This window comes from Narcine bancroftii, chromosome 3 (assembly GCF_036971445.1).
Source record: "Narcine bancroftii isolate sNarBan1 chromosome 3, sNarBan1.hap1, whole genome shotgun sequence".
NCBI classification, from domain to species: Eukaryota; Metazoa; Chordata; class Chondrichthyes; order Torpediniformes; family Narcinidae; genus Narcine; species Narcine bancroftii.
The window spans coordinates 132,762,288-132,781,659 of NC_091471.1; the positions used below are offsets into that span (position 1 = coordinate 132,762,288).

The 19,372-nt window shown below is 39.2% G+C and overlaps 1 protein-coding gene across 1 annotated transcript in view; it reads right to left on the reverse strand.

Annotated features, from left to right (window-relative positions):
• LOC138757570 (interleukin-8-like) overlaps positions 1-19,372 on the reverse strand; it is a 59,026-nt gene that overhangs the window by 29,195 nt on the left and 10,459 nt on the right. Inside the window, exon 2 of the mRNA XM_069925154.1 lies at positions 13,826-14,082. The gene's annotated coding sequence lies outside the window, so the exon portion shown is untranslated. The remainder of the gene's footprint in view (positions 1-13,825; positions 14,083-19,372) is intronic.

Here is a 19,372-nt window from a genome sequence, read left to right on the forward strand (position 1 = left end):
ACATTCTTCTACCTCCTGGATTGGTTTGGCATTTGGTAATTCTGTCTGCCTAAGTGCAGTTTCTGTAAACTTGAAAGACCATGGGGTATCCTGTCTGGGTCCCATCATGTCATTATCCTTATTCATGAATCTGCCTTTGTCCTTATTCACACATCTCAACCCCCAGGATTTACTAATTCTATATCAGAACTTGCTAATTCTTTCTATCACTATAAGACCCTTATTCTATTATCCTTGCATAACCCTTCCTCACACTCTTATCGGAATTCATCCCTACTCAGCACTTACTTAACTTCCTCTAGTCCAGTCTAGTATTCCTTATTTCATTCAAACTAGCTTTACTTCCTATATTCTATTATCTCTCACAACAGTAAAGGTAGGCCAGCGTTATCCACTCAAAGACAAACCAGCAGATTTGGGATAAGAGTGAAATTGGAAAAGTTGAGAGGGAAAATTGGAAGAAATTTGTTTAGAGAGTAGAGGGAATGTGGAATGAGCTGCTGGGTGATGGTGAATGAGGAGTCAATTTTAATATTGAAGAATTTGGATGGGTATGTGGATGGGAAGGGTATGGTGGGCTATGGACTGGTTGCAGGTCAGTGGGAATGGGCCAAATAATAGTTCAGCACAGACTCGAAGGGCCAAAGGACCTGCTTCTTTGCTGTATTGTTCTCTGGAGACTGGAGGTTAATTGGGGGGTGAAGGGCCTGTTATTGTCCTGCAGGTATAACTTTAAAGATTTAAGACACAGATGAACCTAAAGATTTTTAAATGTTGCATCGATAGGACTGTAATGCACAAAACTCCCCACCCAATTCTGATTGGAGACCCTGGTTTGTTTGCTCCAGACAGTATTCAGATAAACACACAACCAGCATTTCAGGCTTGAGCCCTTTATCAGGGCAAGTATCTGTACTATATAAAGTTCACTGCTTGACCTGCTGAGCCTCTCCAGCATTTGCATCGCTACAGAAATTGGTTGAGTTATTACTACGTGTGAACAAAGAAGAATTGACATCAGGACATTTCACTCCTGAACTGTACATCCAGAGACAGGAACTTTAAACATTCAGAACAGAACCACACAAATACCCCCATTCACCTTCCCATTTTGTGAAGGGTGAGATAAAAACACTCCTTACACGGGGACAGATATGAACCTGGGTCACTGTCACTTTAAGAACATTCTGCTAAACATGCCAAGATCAAAATTCAATTGATTGTCCTGTAATAAAGTGCAATATTACACAAACCACTTCATTCATGCATAAGGCAGATAGGGTTACATTAGCAGAAAGTTAAATAGTCTCTCTCTTTCTCTCTCTCTCTCTCTGTCTCTCTCTCTCTGTCTCTCTCTGTCTCTGTCTCTCTCTCTCTGCCCCCCCCCCCCCCCAACTGCCATAAACCCATATGACTCTCTTATTTGCAAAGCCCCTGACCTTCTCCAGCAAATAGGGGTTAGTTTTCTTGTTCAAGGTGTTGTCTTTAGGTAAACAAAAATCCAAGAGTGACCTTTCTGTGCACTCTGTTAAAACCCTTGCCAAAAGCTTTCAACAGCAAGAGTGTCTCCTGCTTGTTGCTTTAATGACATCATGACAAAAATATGAATTATTCAGTATTTCAAATAAGATCTGTTTTAAAGTGTGTGTATGTATGTAACCTACTCTAATTTTACCAATTTATCTCCCAAATACATCTATCACATATTTAATCACACCAGCTTCTGGCTTGTCTCCAAGGGACATTACCTTCTGGAGAGCTACAGAATCCTTCTTCAAGGTAGGCCTAACTTCCTTATCTTGTTTTTTTTGTTCAGCTATTTGTGTAGTTACAGCTTTTTTTTCTTTCTTTGGCGCCATTTTAAATTACTTTCCAAGTCTTACGACACTTGTTCCTTCTCATTTTTTTTATCTTCTTCAACCTTTTTAAAATAGTTTTTTCAACTTTTTTGAGGAGAGTAGGGATTTGCAGTCTAACCTCACTTCATCATGTTGCAATCCCCCCACATGTGTTCACACTCCCTGAGGGCTGACTGCAATTGGCCCATCATGGATCCCATGCTGTGGTCAATGCTGGAAACCTGATTCATTTGACATACAGTACTTATTAGTTGTGATGTTTTCATTTATTTATTTAGATATACAACATGGTAACAGACCATTTCGGCCCACGAGTTTGTGCCACCCAAGTTAATTTACTGTTCATTAGTGTGCTGTGCCTGTGGATGAATGATGATTGTGTGTTTTACCCTTGCATTCCCAATCGAGGGTTCAGAATGTTTAACATGAATTTACTTGTACCGGATGTATAGCTATTTGTGTATTATTCCGAGTTGTGTGTTCGTGTGTACGTTCCCTTTTGTGAATTCTCCGCTGTGTAAATAAAGCCCACTGCTTGGTGATAACGTGTTAATTTTTCCAGTACTTTGTTATTCCATAGGAATTGTCTTAAAGAATTAAGTAATAATTTAAAGAAAATTTTAGCTAGTGTCATTGGTAACGATTGAAAGCGATTAATGCAATTGGTAGATCTTTCAGTTTCTGTAAATATTTTTCTATTTTGTCTAATAGAGGTATATATTTGAGCTTGTATAAATTCTGTAAATTATTATCTGTCATTATTCCTAAATATTTAATTCCATCTTTCTTCTAATTAAATCTACTACCACTTTGGTATCTTTTATAATCGAAGTTTTGCAATGGAAAATTTTTTTGTCCATATTTATTTTATATCCTGATATTCTTCCATATTTTTCTAATGTTTGTAATCTTATCAGTGATTCAGCTGAGTCAGATATAAATAATAGCAAGTCTTCAGCAAATAAACTAATTTTATGTTTTTTCTGTCCAACTTTGAAGCCCTTAACATCCAGATCTCTTATAATTTCTACCAGAGGGTCAATAACTAGTATGAATAATGCTGGAGATAGAGGGTACCCTGTCCACTTGATCTATTCAAGGGAAAAATAGATGGCATTTGATTATTTGTTATAATTTTAGCTTGTGGCTTATGATAGAGTTTTTATCCAATTTATAAATTTTCTACCTATACCAATTTTTTTCCAACATTTTATGTAAGAAAGACTATTCCTGTCAGTCAAATGCCTTTTATGCATCTAAGGATGCATCTATGAATTTATAGTGTGTTATATTGTAACTTTTTGTATGGCAATATTCTTTCTTTTTCTTGTGTTCCTGATATCTGATAGTCCTTTTCCAATTTTGTTATATCCTTCTCTAGACATTCTATGTCTCTTGCATATTCTCTGAAGATTTTTAGTATAAGAAATAATTTGTCCCTTCAGATAAGCTTTAAGTGTACCCCATATTAGAAAACTGATGTCAATGAAAGGAAAATTGTTTTATCAAAATATTTCTGTCTTTTAATAAATTCACAAAAATCCTTGCTCTTTAATAACGTAGCATTAAGGCACCATCTATACATACTTTCTTGCATTTCCATTCTTGTAATCACTATCATTAACAGCAAGTGGTCTGATAAACGTCTTGCCGAGTACTCCATTTTAACCACTCTACTTGAAAGCTGGTCAGACATTAAAAATAAGGCAACCCTTGTATGTGAATCATGTACCCTTGAATAGAATGAGTAGTTTCTTTCTAAGGGGTTGAGCTGCCTCCATATATCAATTAAATTTAAATCCTTCATAAATGACAATATTGTTTTTGCAGCTTTCCCCCTTATTACTGTTCTCACTGATTTGTCTAATATTGGATCTAAACAAAAATTGATATCTCCTGCAGTCAATATATTTTAACTTCCCCCTGTGGTTTTTAAAAAGATATCTTTCATAAAGACAATCATAATTTGGGGCATAAATGTTCATGATTCTGCATAAATTTTACAGTGTGCCATTATAAATCTTCCATCTTGATCTGCTAAAGTCTCTTCTATTATTATTGGCATATTTTTATTAATTAAAATCACTACACCTCTTGCTTTAGATGCAAATGAAGATGATATTACTTGCCCCACTCATCCACTTTTTAATTTTGCAAGTTCCATTTTGTTTCTCTTCATCTTCCCGTTTATTCCATAAACATTAAAACTGATACTTTTTAATGTTCTATCCATATTCTTCTTTAAAACAGTTTAACAATAAAATCTCTTTGACTCTTTAAATAATAAAATGATCCTTCCCCTTTAAGAAAAAACAGACAAAGTTCCCGCCCCGATAGTGACGTATATGTAGAGCTCTGAAAGCCCATGGAATCTCTTGAGGAAGAACCCCTCCCTTTGGCACAATTTTTTTTTTGCTACTCCTTTCCAGGTGCCACTCTCCCCCTTTGACAGGAGCTTGAATCCTGCTACCACTTTTCCCAGACTTCCTTCCTTGTACTGAACTCTCCATGAACATTTCTATATACTTTTTTTTAAACAAAAAGATGGTTTTGTAAAAAAATTTTTTTTAAGTATATAACTTTTACTTCTTTCACTTAGTTCCATTTCATAATCTTCTCCCTCCACAACCTTGACCTTTTTTTCTTTATAAACTTTGCAGAAAATCTTCCTCCTTGTTCTTGGTCTTGAAAGAAATCGTTGGTTCCTTTCTGCTACTATGACCCTCAAGATTGCAGGATGTATCATTGATTATTTCAAGTTTTTAAGCATGCAGTTGTCTTTTCGCATCTTCAAATTCTTCTTGTTTAATCAAGATTTAATCTTTAAAAAAAAATGGTATCTTTTCATGATCAACCTTGGACATAACATTATTCTGCTTAGAGATATCATATGCTGCTCCCAGAATGATCTCCCAATCTCAGTAGCTTAAAACTCTCACCATAACTGGCCTTGGTCTCTGATCGCCAGCTCTTCTGGGTCCGAGTGTTTGGTGAGTTCTCTTGATATGCAGTTTTTCTCCAAATTTATCTTCTCCAAACTCTTATAGCATCCATTTTTGAAAAAAAAAATCACCAGGTCTCTTCCTTTAATTTCTCCAATAATTTGGACATTATTTCATCAACTCAATTTTGTCAAGCAGTCCTTGTTTATCTAACTCCCATTCTTTAGCACTTTTTTCCAAAGCCTCAAGTTTTTCATGGGTTTTTGTCAATTCACTTTCTGCTCAACTTGTTTTTTTTCCATCAGGTCTTCAACAATCTTATATTTCTCTGTCATATCTCTCATCACTGTTTCAACACTTATGAATCAGTTACTCAAATTCTCCAGTTTTTCTGAGATGATGCTCAGCTCTTGACCTGATTCCCCAGTTTTAGTTGGTTCTGCTGGTTCCATCTCCATTTTTTGCACTACTCCCTTTTGAACTTTCACCTGATGCTCCTGGTTGTATAGAAGCTTCTTCAATCTTTGCTCTCAGCTGCCTTGGCATCTTTGTGCTAGTTTTATCCATTTTTGATTGTTAATCTTGATTTTTCAAGTTTTGAATGTCTATGCAGTATTTTTCACAGAGACCTCAACCAAAACAGGTCTGTCTAAATTTATTGCATGGCCACAATCCTCATCAATCCTATTCTTGAACACAACAATCCCACACAAGTACCAGGCAATGACAAAACATTCAATAGTGTTACTATTACTGAAATTGTCCTGGGGATTACCTTGGCCTGAAACTGAACTGGAGTATCCACACCCACACAATGTGGTACAAGAGCAGATCAGAAGTAAAGAATCCTGTGGCAAATATCTCACCTCCTAACTCCCCAAAGTTTGTCTATCAATTACAAGATTCATCTGAGGAGCATGATAGAACCTTTCCCATGTGCCTGGATGAATACAGTCACAACAGCACTCTAAAAGTTCAGTGTGTGAAATGTAAAGTGTTCACAATCAAGCCAAAGTCTTAGAGAACAGGTTCAGCCTTATTTCGAGCTTGCAGAGCCAGGTGTCCCTGGTCTGGAGACACACTGGAGGTTCAGAATCATCACTCCTTTGTACAGTCCCGTGCTCAACATCACCCCACTTTCATTTACCTTCTTCCAATCAGAATTCCAATACATTACAACATTCTCCTTCTCCCTTCCATCAAACCAGGTATCAATCAGTTCCTCCCTCATCATACATTGCATGTCATGTTAATTAGTTCATTCCCCCCTTAGGGGCGTCTAAGTTAATATTCATGTCTCTATTATGCAAGCGCAGTACTAGCTTTAGACTACCTTATACGTCACTGTACTAGTCTGAACCTGATCCTTGCATCCTTGGGGCTCGAGATAAGAAGGGGCCCACTAGCTAGTACTGTCTACTCTCAAGCTCTAATCTACATACTTTGCAATTTATCACTTTTCACAGAATGGTGCAAGTTTAATCACTTACAACCATTTTTCACAATTCCTCCTTTTTTCTCTTTACCATGTATTTCTGATTAAACTGCATTATTGTTCACCTTTTGTTTCCTCAAGTTGTTGTAACATGAGTTGAATATGTCATTGTTCATCTGCCATAGGGTTTTTTAATACCATTTGCTTCACTCCAGTAGCTGAGCAAATTAATCTAGCGATAATACATCATAGGATGGCTAATCCAATCCATAAGCCCAGTGGAATCATTAAACCATATATAGCAAGGTGCATTAACCATGGCCCCCAACCTTCGAAATTCCAATCTCCCCATGTCCAGTCACCCCTTTCACCTTTTTTATATTTGTCTCTAGCCTTCAGGATCTTCTCTCTATACTTTTTAATATGGACTGCAAAATCTGAGATATTAGCTGATTCATCCAGGATATATGTGCAACATTCAGAGCCAATTAAAGCACAAGTCCCCCCTCTCTCTGCTAAAATAAAATCAAGGGCCATGTGTTTTTGGAGGACTAAGTCACATGGCGGCCATTTCTGTAGTTATTGCCTGGACTTGGGATTGGACTTCCCAAAGCGCCAGGTCCGTATCATTTACTAGTTCATATAGGGTGGCTGGTAATTCTTGAATCTCAACCCCAGTTCGTGCAGCTTCATATGTCAGGAAAAACATCCACATGAGATGATCGTCTTCTTTTGCTTTGCCCATGAGACAAGACTAGTACAGGTAGCTGGTTAAGAACACAGAAATGGGGAATTAAGTAGCCCAGGTAACAACATCCACTCCAACCTTTAAGTGTATGGGTCAATTTAAACCCTTTTGTCCGATTCCAACTTTCCTTTTCCGCGGGTCACCATGAATAATTTTATGTCCACACACCCAATATGTGCCATTTACAGGCTGAGGGATTTGAAGTCATGTGACAGCCCAATTCTGCATGCATTTGGAAACTCCTAATTGGTTCCTCAAAAGGAAGCAACACTCCAGACTTTGTTGGTTTTGGTCGTATAGACCACCCTTTGTATTTATCTTCAGTGGTTGGATCATTGTTGCTGGGCAAGGTATATATATAACAAATAATTTATGTAGGGAGAGAGGGACTGCTACTAAGGGGACTTCTGACTTGCCATGGTGTGATATTTTCGCACATGCCCAACAATCTGTTTACTTTTGGTTCTTAGCATAATTTGATCAGGACCCAGTCATCGCATTCACAGAGTGGATAGTGAAATCCAGAGGAGGGCTCTGCACCAGCAGACCCTTAGCTTTTAAATCTGCAAGAGAACAAGGGACTGCCAGTAAATAATTCCTTAAAAAAACATCATTACTTTCGACTGTAGGCATTACTTCTACCTGCCCCAAATATGGGAGTCCAAATAACATCTCATAAGGGGATATTCTAATGTCTTGTCGTGGGGATGTCCAAATTCTGAGAAGAGCTATCGGTAAGCACTTGGTCCAGTGTAATTTTTTTTTAATAAAAAAAAAATATTTTTCACACTATGAACCATATTGACCAAAATACACACAAACATTTCTCCCTTGAATATACACAGTGCCTTTTTCTCCCCTCCACTCCCTCCTTCCCACCCCCCTCCCCACCCACTAAATGTTCAACATATGCAATGCATTAAACCCATTAAACAATGTCATCACACAATGAAAATAAACAAGAAAATCATGTCATCTTCTTTTACACACTGGGTCAGTTCATTTTGTCTTTTCTCATTCTATCATTTTAGGGGGTGGAGGTCCGCAATAGGACCTCTCTGTTGTGTTCCATGTATGGATCCCAAATTTGTTCGAATACTGTGATGTTATTTCTTAAATTATATGTTATTTATTCCCAATGGAATACTATGTATTCATTTCTATGTACCATTGCTGTATTCTCAGGCTATCTTCTGATTTCCAGGTTGACATAATTCATTTTTTTGCTTCACCTAAGGCTATCATAATAAATCTTTTTTGTGCTCCATCCAAATCGAGGTCAAATTCTTTACTTCTTATATTACTTAGAAGAAAGATCTCTGGATTTTTTGGTATGTTGCTTTTTGTGATTTTATTTAATAACTGATTTAGATCTTCCCAAAACTTGTCCACTTTTTCACATGCCCAAATTGCATGTACTGTTGTTCCCGTTTCCTTCTTACAGCTAAAACATCTATCTGATACTGTTGGGTCCCATTTATTTAACTTTGGGGTGTGGTGTATAGTCTGTGTAACCAATTATATTGTATCATGCATAACCTCATGTTTATTGTATTTCTCATAGTTCCGGAGCATAGCTTTTCCCATGTTTCATTCTTTATCTTTATGTTTAGAGCTTGTTCCCACTTTTGTTTGAGTTTACAGCTTATTTCATCGTTCTCTTTTTGATGTACATGTTTGTTATAAATCTTTTAATTATCATTGTGTCTGTAATCACATATTCAAAACTGCTTCCTTCTGGTAACCTCAGCCTACTTCCCAATTTGTCCTTTAAGTAGGTTTTCAATTGGTGGTATGCAAACATTGTACCGTGAGTTATACCATATTTCTACTTCATTTGTCCAAAAGATAATAAATTATTTCCCAAAAAACAATTTTCTATTCTTTTGATCACTTTTCTCTCCCATTCTCTAAAGGAAAGGTTATCTATTGTGAGAGGGATTCGTTAATTTTGTGTCAATAATAATTTTGGTAGCTGGTAATTGGTTTTTTTTCCTTTCTACGTGAATCTTCTTCCAAATGTTGAGCTGATGGCGCAGTACTGGTGAACTTCTATGTTGCACCAGTTTTTCATCCCACTTATAAAGTATATGTTCTGGTACCTTCTCCCCTATTTTATCTAGCTCTAACCTGGTCCAATCTGGTTTTTTCCTTGTTTGATTAAAAATCTGATAGATATCTTAATTGTGCTGCTCTATAATAATTCTTAAAGTTTGGTAGCTGTAAGCCCCCTTGTTTGTACCATTCTGTTAATTTATCTAGTGCTATCTTCGGTTTCCCCCCCTTTCCATAAGAATTTCCTTATTATTTTCTTTAGCTAATTGAAGAATTTCTCTGTTAAGGGAATTGGTAACGATTGAAATAGGTATTGTATCCTTGGGAAGATATTCATTTTAATGCAATTTACCCTTCCTATCAGTGTTAGTGGTAAATCTATCCAATGTTCTAAGTCATCTTGTAATTTCTTCATTAATGGCTGATAATTTAATTTTTATAATGGCCAGGATTATTATCTAGTCTAATAGCTAGGTATTGGATTGCTTGTGTTTGCCACTTAAATGGTGATTCTTTCTTAAACTTTGTGAAATCTGCATTATTCATTGGCATCGCTTCACTTTTATTTGCGTTGATCTTGTACCCCGATATTTCTCCATATTCCTTCAATTTATTATGTAATTCTTTTATTGATAATTCTGGTTCTGTTAAGTATACTATGATGTCATCTGCAAATAGACTGATTTTATATTCTTTCTCTTTTATTTTTATCCCTTTTATTTTATTTTCTGTTCTTATCAGTTCTGCCAAGGGTTCTATAGCTAAAGTGAACAGTGAGGAGATAGTTGACATCCCTGCCTAGTTGACCTGCTTAATTTAAATTGGTTCGATATATATCCATTTACTGTCACAATGGTTCCTTATACATGTTTTAATCCAATTAATATATTTCTCTGGTAGGTTGAAGCTCTGTAGCACTTTATGTAAATAATTCCATTCTACCCTGTCAAAGGCTTTCTCTACATCTAAAGCAACCACCATTGTTGGCATCATATTTTCTTGTACTGCATGGATTAAGTTAATGAACTTACAGATATTATCCGTTGTTCGTCTTTTCTTAATAAATCCTGTTTTATCTAGTTTTACTATTTTTGGTACACTGTCAGCCAATCTGTTTGCTAATAGTTTTGCTATTATCTTATAATCTGAGTTAAGTAGAAATATTAGTCTATACGATGCTGGTGTTAGTGGATCTTTCCCCATCTTTGGTATTACTGTAATTATTGCTGTTTTCCATGAATCTGGCATGTTTTGTGTTTCTTCTATCTGGTTCATTACTTCCAGGAGAGGAGGAATTAATAAGTCTTTAAATATTTTATAGAATTCTATCGGGAGTCCATCCTCTCCAGGCGTTTTATTGTTCGGTAGCTTTTTTGATATATCCTGTATTTCCTCTATTTCAAATGGTTTTATCAGTTTGTTTTGATCCTCTTCTTGCAATTTCAGTAGTTCAATTTTAGCTAGAAACTCATCTATTTTGTCTTCTTTCCCTTTGTTCTCAGTTTGGTATAATTGCTCGTAGAATTCCTTGAAGTTTTCATTGATCTCTGTTGGGTTATCAAGTCTTTCTTCAAGCGATTAAATTCCTCCTGTTTCTCTAGGTTCCACTCCACATTTTCTTTTTTGCTTCCTAGTTTTTCATATAAAAATCAGACTTTCTGTGCATATTTATCTATCCACAGTCAGCAATACCCAATTAATCCGAGGAACTTCTTCTGATTTTTAGCTATAGGCAGAACGGTGATACCAGCAATTCGTTCAGCTCTGATTCTTTTTTTTCCCTTGGCTAATCAAGTGTCCCAAATGTTTAGCAACTCAATAGTGCTTTCACAAACTTCATTTTCCTTTGTTCATGAAATCAACAGATTGTCTACATACTGTATTAACTGTGTTCCCGGAGTGCTTGGGCGTTCTTCTAATACTTGCTCTAAAACTTGTCCAAATAGATTGGGAGATTCTGTAAACCCTTGGGCGAGGACTGTCCATGGATACTGCTGTTTTCTTCCAAAGTAAGGGTCCTCCCACTCAAATGCAAACAAGTCCTGATTATTCTCATCCAAGGGGCAACTCCAAAAAGCATCTTTCAAATCTACAACACTAAACCACTTGTGTTCCGGGGGAATTCGATTCAATATGTTATAGGGGTTTGGGACTACTGGATGACGTGTCTGAACAATCTTATTTAATTCTCGTAGATCCTGGATCAAGCGGAAACTCCCATCCGTTTTCTGTACAGGGAGGACAGGGGTGTTATATGGGGACATGCAACTTTCTAGCATTCCATCTTGCAGCAAATTTTCAATAACCAGCTAAAGGCCTCTTCGTCCTTCTTACGAAATAGGATACTGTTCCACCCGTACTGGCTGGAACCCCTCCTTTAGGGTTATTTTGAGTGGGGATATTTGCAGTCATCCCCTGTTTCCCTCTCCAGCCGAAACACAGTCCCCAATGTCCCAGATATCCTCCTCCCTCAATGGGTACAATTTCACCATTATACGACCTTCCACTGGAGCAGTACCAACTCCTAGTCTAATTTGCAGATTTTGTCCCATTAGATTCACCCCAGCTTGAGGAACCAGAATCAGGTCTTGATATTTCACAGAGACCCCCTTGATCAGAGGGGGTCTTCATGACTCTCCCCCCTACTCCCGATACCTTTAATTGTGGACTAGTGAATCTAACTCTCTCTCCGGTATAACATTTAATGATGATCTAGTGGCCTCTGTGTTTACCAGAAAAACGGCATCCTCTTTGTTGGGTCCCACTTGGAAGAAACCCCTGATACCTTTAATCCTTCCCAAAAGTATTCAGAGGGATAGCATCCTTTTCCCTCTCTAATTCCGGATATTCCTGTTTGAAATGTCCCACTTTCCCACAATAGTAACACCCTGCCTGCTGTGGTTACCCAAAACTCAAGTACATCAACATAATAACAACCGGAATATTTCCATCGCTCAATTTCTCTATCTGGTGGAGTCTGATCTCCTGGATGGAAGGTACAAGGCTCATTGAGGAGGACTCATGTTGGACTAAATCTTTGGAGTCCCAATCTTGATAACCCTTTAGATACTTTATCTGCTGCATCATTAAGTTAAGGAATCACATCTTTATCATGAGTATGTGCTCAACTTTAAATTGCAAACAAATTGGTATCTTGTGTGGCCCCTTTAAGAGTATTGCTGGCTGTCTTCGTTCACTACTCTGTTGTATTCGGCGCAAAATGGCTGCATTATCTCTTCTTCTGGGCTTCCTGCCAATTTGCCTGGCTGGTATCTTATGTTTTTAAGCTGAGTTCTCTCTGTCCTCATTAAGAACAGCTTAATATTTAAACTGTGCATATGCAGACAAACGTGTTTTAATAAAAGCTTCTAGAATTTTCCACAGACTTTAAATCTTAACTTCTTTGTTACGGTGGCCGGATGGTTCGAGCACTAACAGTATCTGAAAATACTTTGGGTATTGCTGGCTTGGGGTCTAGATACAGGCAGATGATATGCTAGTGGTGGTCCTTAGGGGGTCCCCGAGGAGTACTCGGGATCACTTGTCTCTCCCTCCTCCATCAGCCTTGGGACTTCCATTTGACTACGTAGTCTTTGTTTATCCTCCTGTGCAGGAGGCTTCTTCTGCCTACCCTTTTTTCCTTTCCTGATTTTTCCTGTCCTGCTCCTTTCTATGTACACATTCTTTCTGGAGGACATCCATAGGTTTACTGTCCCCACTTCTGCCAGTTTTACAGCATTAGTTTGGCAACCTGCAAGCCTATCTCTTTTCTTTCTTATTCTAACAGGCGCCACTTTCCAATGAGCTCTTTAATGAATTCATCATCCCAAGTATCCCCCCCCCAACGCCCAGCCTTCTCTCCCTAGTCTTTTATTTGACGTCTCAGAAACTTTTTGAATTATATTTTCAACCTCCAGATAGTTGTATCGACACAATTCCCCATTGTACCTCAGGTTCCCAAAACCTGAGCTCCCTGAGCACACACATACACACAAACACATTAACGGTCCCTGACCGGATTAGTTCCCTGAACTCTTAACTGAGCTCCCTGAGCTCTTATTCAACCACGGTCCTGGACTGCCAAGTTTCCTGAAATCTCCTCGGAGACATTCCTTGGTCTCCAACCCGACCCTTTTACAGGTCTGTTTTTCTTTTTCTCATGTTTTTCCTGCCTGTCCGAGCTCTTCTGTCCTGTCTCCTACAGCTCCGGGGCACAGGCCTCTGCCCCTCCATCGGTCTCTCTCACCTGTTGGTGTTCCTAGGGAGGGATATCAACAGCATCCTGGTGATTCTCCCCTCCCCTCTGACTGTCATACAGTGGGGGAGGTGCTTCAAAGGATCCCAGGGAGGTACGTCTTCCTCCTCATTTTTTCACAGCAGCTTTAAACAATTCGGTCACTTGGATCCAACATGCTGCATAATCTGACTCCTCTGGGTCTGGAGGGCTTTCTTTCATTTACGAATACATTTAATTTCTGACGTATCCAATCTTCATCTGACCCCAGTCGGGGGCCACCAAACCAAAGTCCCCAGAATCAGAGTCTGAGGTCATTTGTAATAACAAAACTTTATCATAGTTTCCTTAGTCTTTCCCTGGGTCCTACCCGAACCCCAGTTTCCTAACATCTACCCCAATGGATTATCGGGCGGAATGTCAATCCTGGGACTCCCACTCTGGAGTCCCTTCTTCTCTCGGGTACTCTTATAACCCATATCCCTCTCAGATCACTCACTCCTGACAGAATCCCAGGCGCCCAAGTAGTACTTAATAGTAAATTTTTCTTACCCGAGTCTCGTGCACGAGAGTTGCCCTGACCGAATCACTCCTCCTATCGGAGTTGCTTCATTCTGTTCCACTCCTTCTACCAGAGCTTCCCTAGGTCCAGTTCTCTAGAGACTCCTGTCCGATATCACTTGCTCAAAATGCTGACGGCAAGCAAGGAAATTGAAAACCACTAAAATCAGTGGGGTGCACCTTCTCGTTCTTCGATAGCCAGTCACCAAGTGGTGGGAGTTGAGAATCCCGGACGAGTCCCCAAGCTTCTGAAATATAAAGTGTTCACAATTACTACTCTGGAGACAAAGTCTTGGAGAACAGGTTCAGCTTTATTTCGAGTCTGCAAAGTCAGGTATCCCTGGTCTGGAGACACACCGGAGGTTCAGAATCATCACTCCTTTGTACAGTCCTGTGCTCAACATCACCCCACCTTCATTTACCTTCTTCCAATCAGAATCCCAATACATTACAACATTCTCCTTCTCCCTTCCATCAATCCAGTTATCATTCAGTTCCTCCCTCTTCATACATCGCATGTTATGTTAATTAGTTCACCCCCTCCTTAGGGGCATCTAAGTTAATATTCATGTCTCTATTAAGCAAGCTCAGTACTAGCTATAGACTACCTTAGGTCACTCTACAGCCTGAAGCAGATCCTTGCATCCTTGGGGCTTGAGATAAGAAGGGGCCCACTAGCTCGTACTGTTACTCTCAAGCTCTAATCTACTTACTTTGCATTCCATCACTTTTCACAGAATGGTGCGAGTTTAATCACTTACAACCATTTTTCACAAGTGCAATGCAGGACATGACAGCCCACTTCTTAGACATCCCATTCATAGCCAATACACTCCAATACACATAGCAACTGTTTGTACCTTCTACATCTCACTAAGGCTCCTTAACCAGCATCAACCAAACATGCAATATCTGTCAGTTAGAAGGGCAAGGCCAGAAAAGGCATGGGAACACCACATTTTGGAGGTTGCCCTACATATCATAGACTACTTGGACTTGGAAATGTATCAATGTTCCTCCACCGTTGTATGGCCAAAGTCCTGGAGCTCTCATTCTCAGTTTAGTGGGCATACCCAGACCTTGAAGACCATAGCATTGCAAGAAGACATCTCACCACCACCTTCTCAAAGGCTATTTGGGATGGCCAATTAAATGTTAGCTCAACCAACAAAGCCAAATGTCCAATAAAATGCCAGGACTCAAAAAATAAGGTAAGGATGGTAAGGACAACCTGAGAAACTGCAGACCTGGTTTGATATCAGTGGTAGAGAAACTGCTGGAGAAGAGTGTAAGATATTATGTCCTCATATGGATGTCCAGGGGAAAGTTAAAGAAGTTGTGCATGGGAAACTTCTCTCAGAAACTTAATAGAATTTTTTGAATTGGTGACACAGAAGGCAAAAAATTGGCTCATGGTAGAAGTCAGCGAGTGGTTGTTGATGGCCATTTTACCAACTGGAGGAGCATGACAGTGTAGAGCCTCAGGACTTGGTACTGAGTCCCTTGATTTTTATCATATACATAAATGATTTGGACAGTGACGCTTCAAGGTAAGTTTGCTGATTACATGGAAATATGTGCTGCTGAGTGCTTGACTTTAGGCTCCTCTACCTTTTTCCAGATGGTAGCAGAATGAAGAGGGCATGGCCTGGGTGGTGGAGGTCCTTGAGGGAAGAGTCTGCTTTTTTTAAAGACACACCTTATGTAAATGTCCTCAATGGAGTGGAGTCTGGTGCTTATGATGTCGCAGGCAAAGTTAACAACCCTCTGGAGTTCTTCCTTGCCCTGAGAATTGGCGTTTCCATACCAAACAGTGATGCAACCAACCAGAATGCTCTCCACGGTGTACCTGTACAAGTTTTCAAGAGTCTTTGGTGAATCTCCTCAAGCACCTCACAAAGTATAACCACTGGCAGGCCACCTTCGTGAATGCATCAATATGGAGACTCCAGGACAAATTCTTGGAGATGTTGCCATCCAGGAATTTGAAGTTCATGACCCTCTCAGCTACTGAGCCCTCGATGAGGACTGGATCATGTTCCTCTGACTCCCTCCTGGAGTCCACAATCATATCCTTGGTTTTGCTAACATTGAGTGCAAGGTTTTTGTTGTGACACCACTCAAGGAGCTGATCTATCTCCCTCCTGAATGCTTCCTCATTGCCATTTGTGATTCTGCTGACAACTGTGGTGTTACTGGCAAACTTGTAGATAGCATAGGAATTGTGCCTGGCCACACAATCATGGGTGGGTAATGAGTAGAGCAGTGAGCAAAGCACACTTCCTTGGGGTGCGCCCTTGTTCATAATCAGTGAGAAGGAGACATTGCTTCCAATTCATACTGACTGTGGTCTTCTGAAGAGAAAGTCAAGGATCCAGTTGCAGAGTGGGGAACAGAGGCCCAGAGTTTGTAGATTTTTGACCAGCGTTGAGGGAATAATAGTATTGAAGGCTGAACTGTAGTTGACCAAGTACAGCTGCATGTATGAATTGCTGTTTTCGAGGTGATCCAGAGCTGAATGGAGAGCCAACGATATTGCATCTTCTATGGAGCGATTGTGACATTGAGTGAATTGCAATGGGTCCAGATCTTTGCTTAGGTACATGTTAATTCTGGCCATGATGACCTTCTCAAAGCATTTAATCACAGTAGAAGTTAGTGCTACTGGGCCATTGTCATTGAGGCAGCTCACTCTACTCTTCTTGGGCACCGGGATCATTGATGCCCTTTTGAAGCTGGTGCGAACCTCTGACTGCAGCAGTGAGAGGTTGAAAATGTCTGTGAACACACCAGCTAGTTGGTTGGCACAGATTTTCTGTACCCTGCCAGGTACGGCGTCAGGACCTGATGCCTTGTGAGGGTTCACCCTCTTGAATGATGCTCTCACCCTCAGATACAGATATCACAAGGTCCTCAGCCTTTTCAGGGATTTTAGTAGGCACTGTTTGGTTCTTCTTCTCAAAGCAGTCTATACAATTATGAAGGCATAGATAATATGAATAGTGACAATGTTTCCTGGAGTAGGAGAATCTAAGATGAGAATGCATCGCTATAAGGTGAGGCTATGACTATAATGTGAAGGGGTTTGATTTAGAAGAGGCAGAATTGGACAATTCTTTACTCATAGGTTGGTGGGCATATGGAATGAGTTGCCAAAAAAAAGTGGGAAAGGCAGGTCATTAGCTTCCTATAACTAACATTTGGAAAACCACAGAAAGACCGTGGGTCTGTTTCTGTGCTGTAAGATTCTATTACTCTATGACAGTATTAGATCTAAAGAGGAAATATGTAAAATTTCTAGACCTGCTGGGTGTTCCCATAATCTTTTGCTTGAGTTTTAGATTTTCAACATGCCCAAATCTTTGGCATCTGTAATGGAAGATTTAAACCTTGTTTTTTACTTTTACAGCCTTTGCTTCTACAAGGCTGAGAACCTGCTTGTTTTTTAGAATCAGCAGACATAAGCTAATTTACACCATGAGGCCCAGGATGCATATTTAGTAGACACACCTAAATTCCACCATGGGGCCTAGGATACAGCTGAATCAGAAGACATTATCTAATTTGCACTATGGGGCCCAGGGATGCATATGAATCAGTAGACATTATCCAACTTCCACCATGAGGCCCAGAGATGCCGTTGTCTTTTGTTGGTCGCAGACTGTCTGGAGACCTTGAAGATAATTAAATCATTTGTTTCAAAAAGAGATAAGATCTGAAATAAACAACTTTTGGGTAATATAAGCCATGGTCCCACTGCTGAAGTTTGAGACTCTCCAAGAGGTGGCAACATCTCTCAGCAAGAAGAAGAACTTCAAGAGTCCAGCTAACATCCCCAGTCAAGGGAGGTGGTGAAGCTGCTACCGGCGCCCCGACAACCTACTACAAGTGTGCAGTCGTTGCCTCGCTTCAGCAGTTGGGACCAGTCCAGGCGTTGATAAGTTTAATTGGGAAGGGCTTGCATATTATAGTGTGAATTCAGCTTTAGATTTAGTAATAAAGACTTGTATAAACTGAACTGCTCTCGGTGTGTGTGTGTCTGTTTTCTTTCGGTAGCTCAAACGCTGTGACCAATCTAAAATGAACAAAATGAGAGGTATAAGTTTACAACCACAGAAAGACCGTAGGCCTGTTTCTGTGCTGTCGACTCTATTACTCTATGACAGTATTAGATCTAAAGAGGAAATATGTAAAATTTCTAGACCTGCTGGGTGATCCCATAATCTTTTGCTTGAGTTTTAGATTTTCACCATGCCCAGATCTTTGGCATCCCTGAAGAAGGAATCAGCACAAAACATCAACTCCCTATTGCTTTCCACAGATGCTTCATGACCTCATGAGTTCCTCCACTATTTTTATGTATTGCTCTAGTTCTCCAGCATTTGCAGATTCCTTGCTTACCTCCATCTCACTGAGACTTGCTTTGAATGGGAGGCTATCCTATTCACAAGATTCAAAGGAAACTTTGGAAATTTTGCCTGTATAAGTTCAAAACAAGCTCTCCTCACTTTACTGTGCATGTCAGCAGCCTCGAGCTATGCATAGATCATGAATCCAGTCTTGTGCTCGGCACACGCAAAGGACCTGATCACATTTACTGAGCAGATTAGGAGTTTGTGTAGTTCACTGAAGAAGTTGTGCTTCATGAAAGATTTCTAGCCCATTTCTTGCCCATAACCTTCTCCAAATATAAATAGAGCTTGATTTCCCCCTTTAACCACAAACTACATCCGTGCTAAATAAGGTTGAAACAGAACCCCAAAATAACCCATTGCATCTGAGCAAAAGGATTATATTTTAATTGAATAATTTTATATCACTAATTTATCACTAAATTTGCGATCACTAAATTTGGCAATGAACAAATTTTTTTAATTATTTGAGACACAAAAGGGACTGCAGATGCTGGAATGTGGAGTAAAAAATAAACTGCTAGAGAAACACAAGGAGTCGAGCAGTATCTATAGGGTGCAAGGAATTGTTGATACTTCCAGTCGCGACCTCACATCAGGAAAAGAAATAAATAAAAAATAATTAAAAATTATAAAATAACTTAATAATTCTATGTCACAAATTTATCAATAAATTTCCAGTTGAACAACAGATTACAATCATTAAAATTGAGTACCAAAATCTTAAGTAAACTTTACACAAGAACATTAAATATTTACTCGAACATCTGTTTAAATTAAGGAAGACATAAAAGTCGACCAAAGTACAATATCAATACAAATTGCAGCACGTGCCTACTAAGGTGAATGGAATGAATGTAGGAAGATGAGTTAAAGGGAGATCACCAATAATTCAAATGAATGGTAATAGAGTCTCAATTCTGAAAAGTCCAAACATCACAACTTCTGATCTGAGCAAATTGAGGAAATGAATAAACAAGGTCCTTTTTGCCATGCGAGCTCTTTTATCAGCAGGTAAGAAATATGCAGTTCCCAGTTTTGTTCTGCTGTTGTCAATGTGAGAATTGTAAAATACTAGCAATCTGTGCAGACTGTTTTGGCTGCCTGAATTTGAAAGGAATATTCT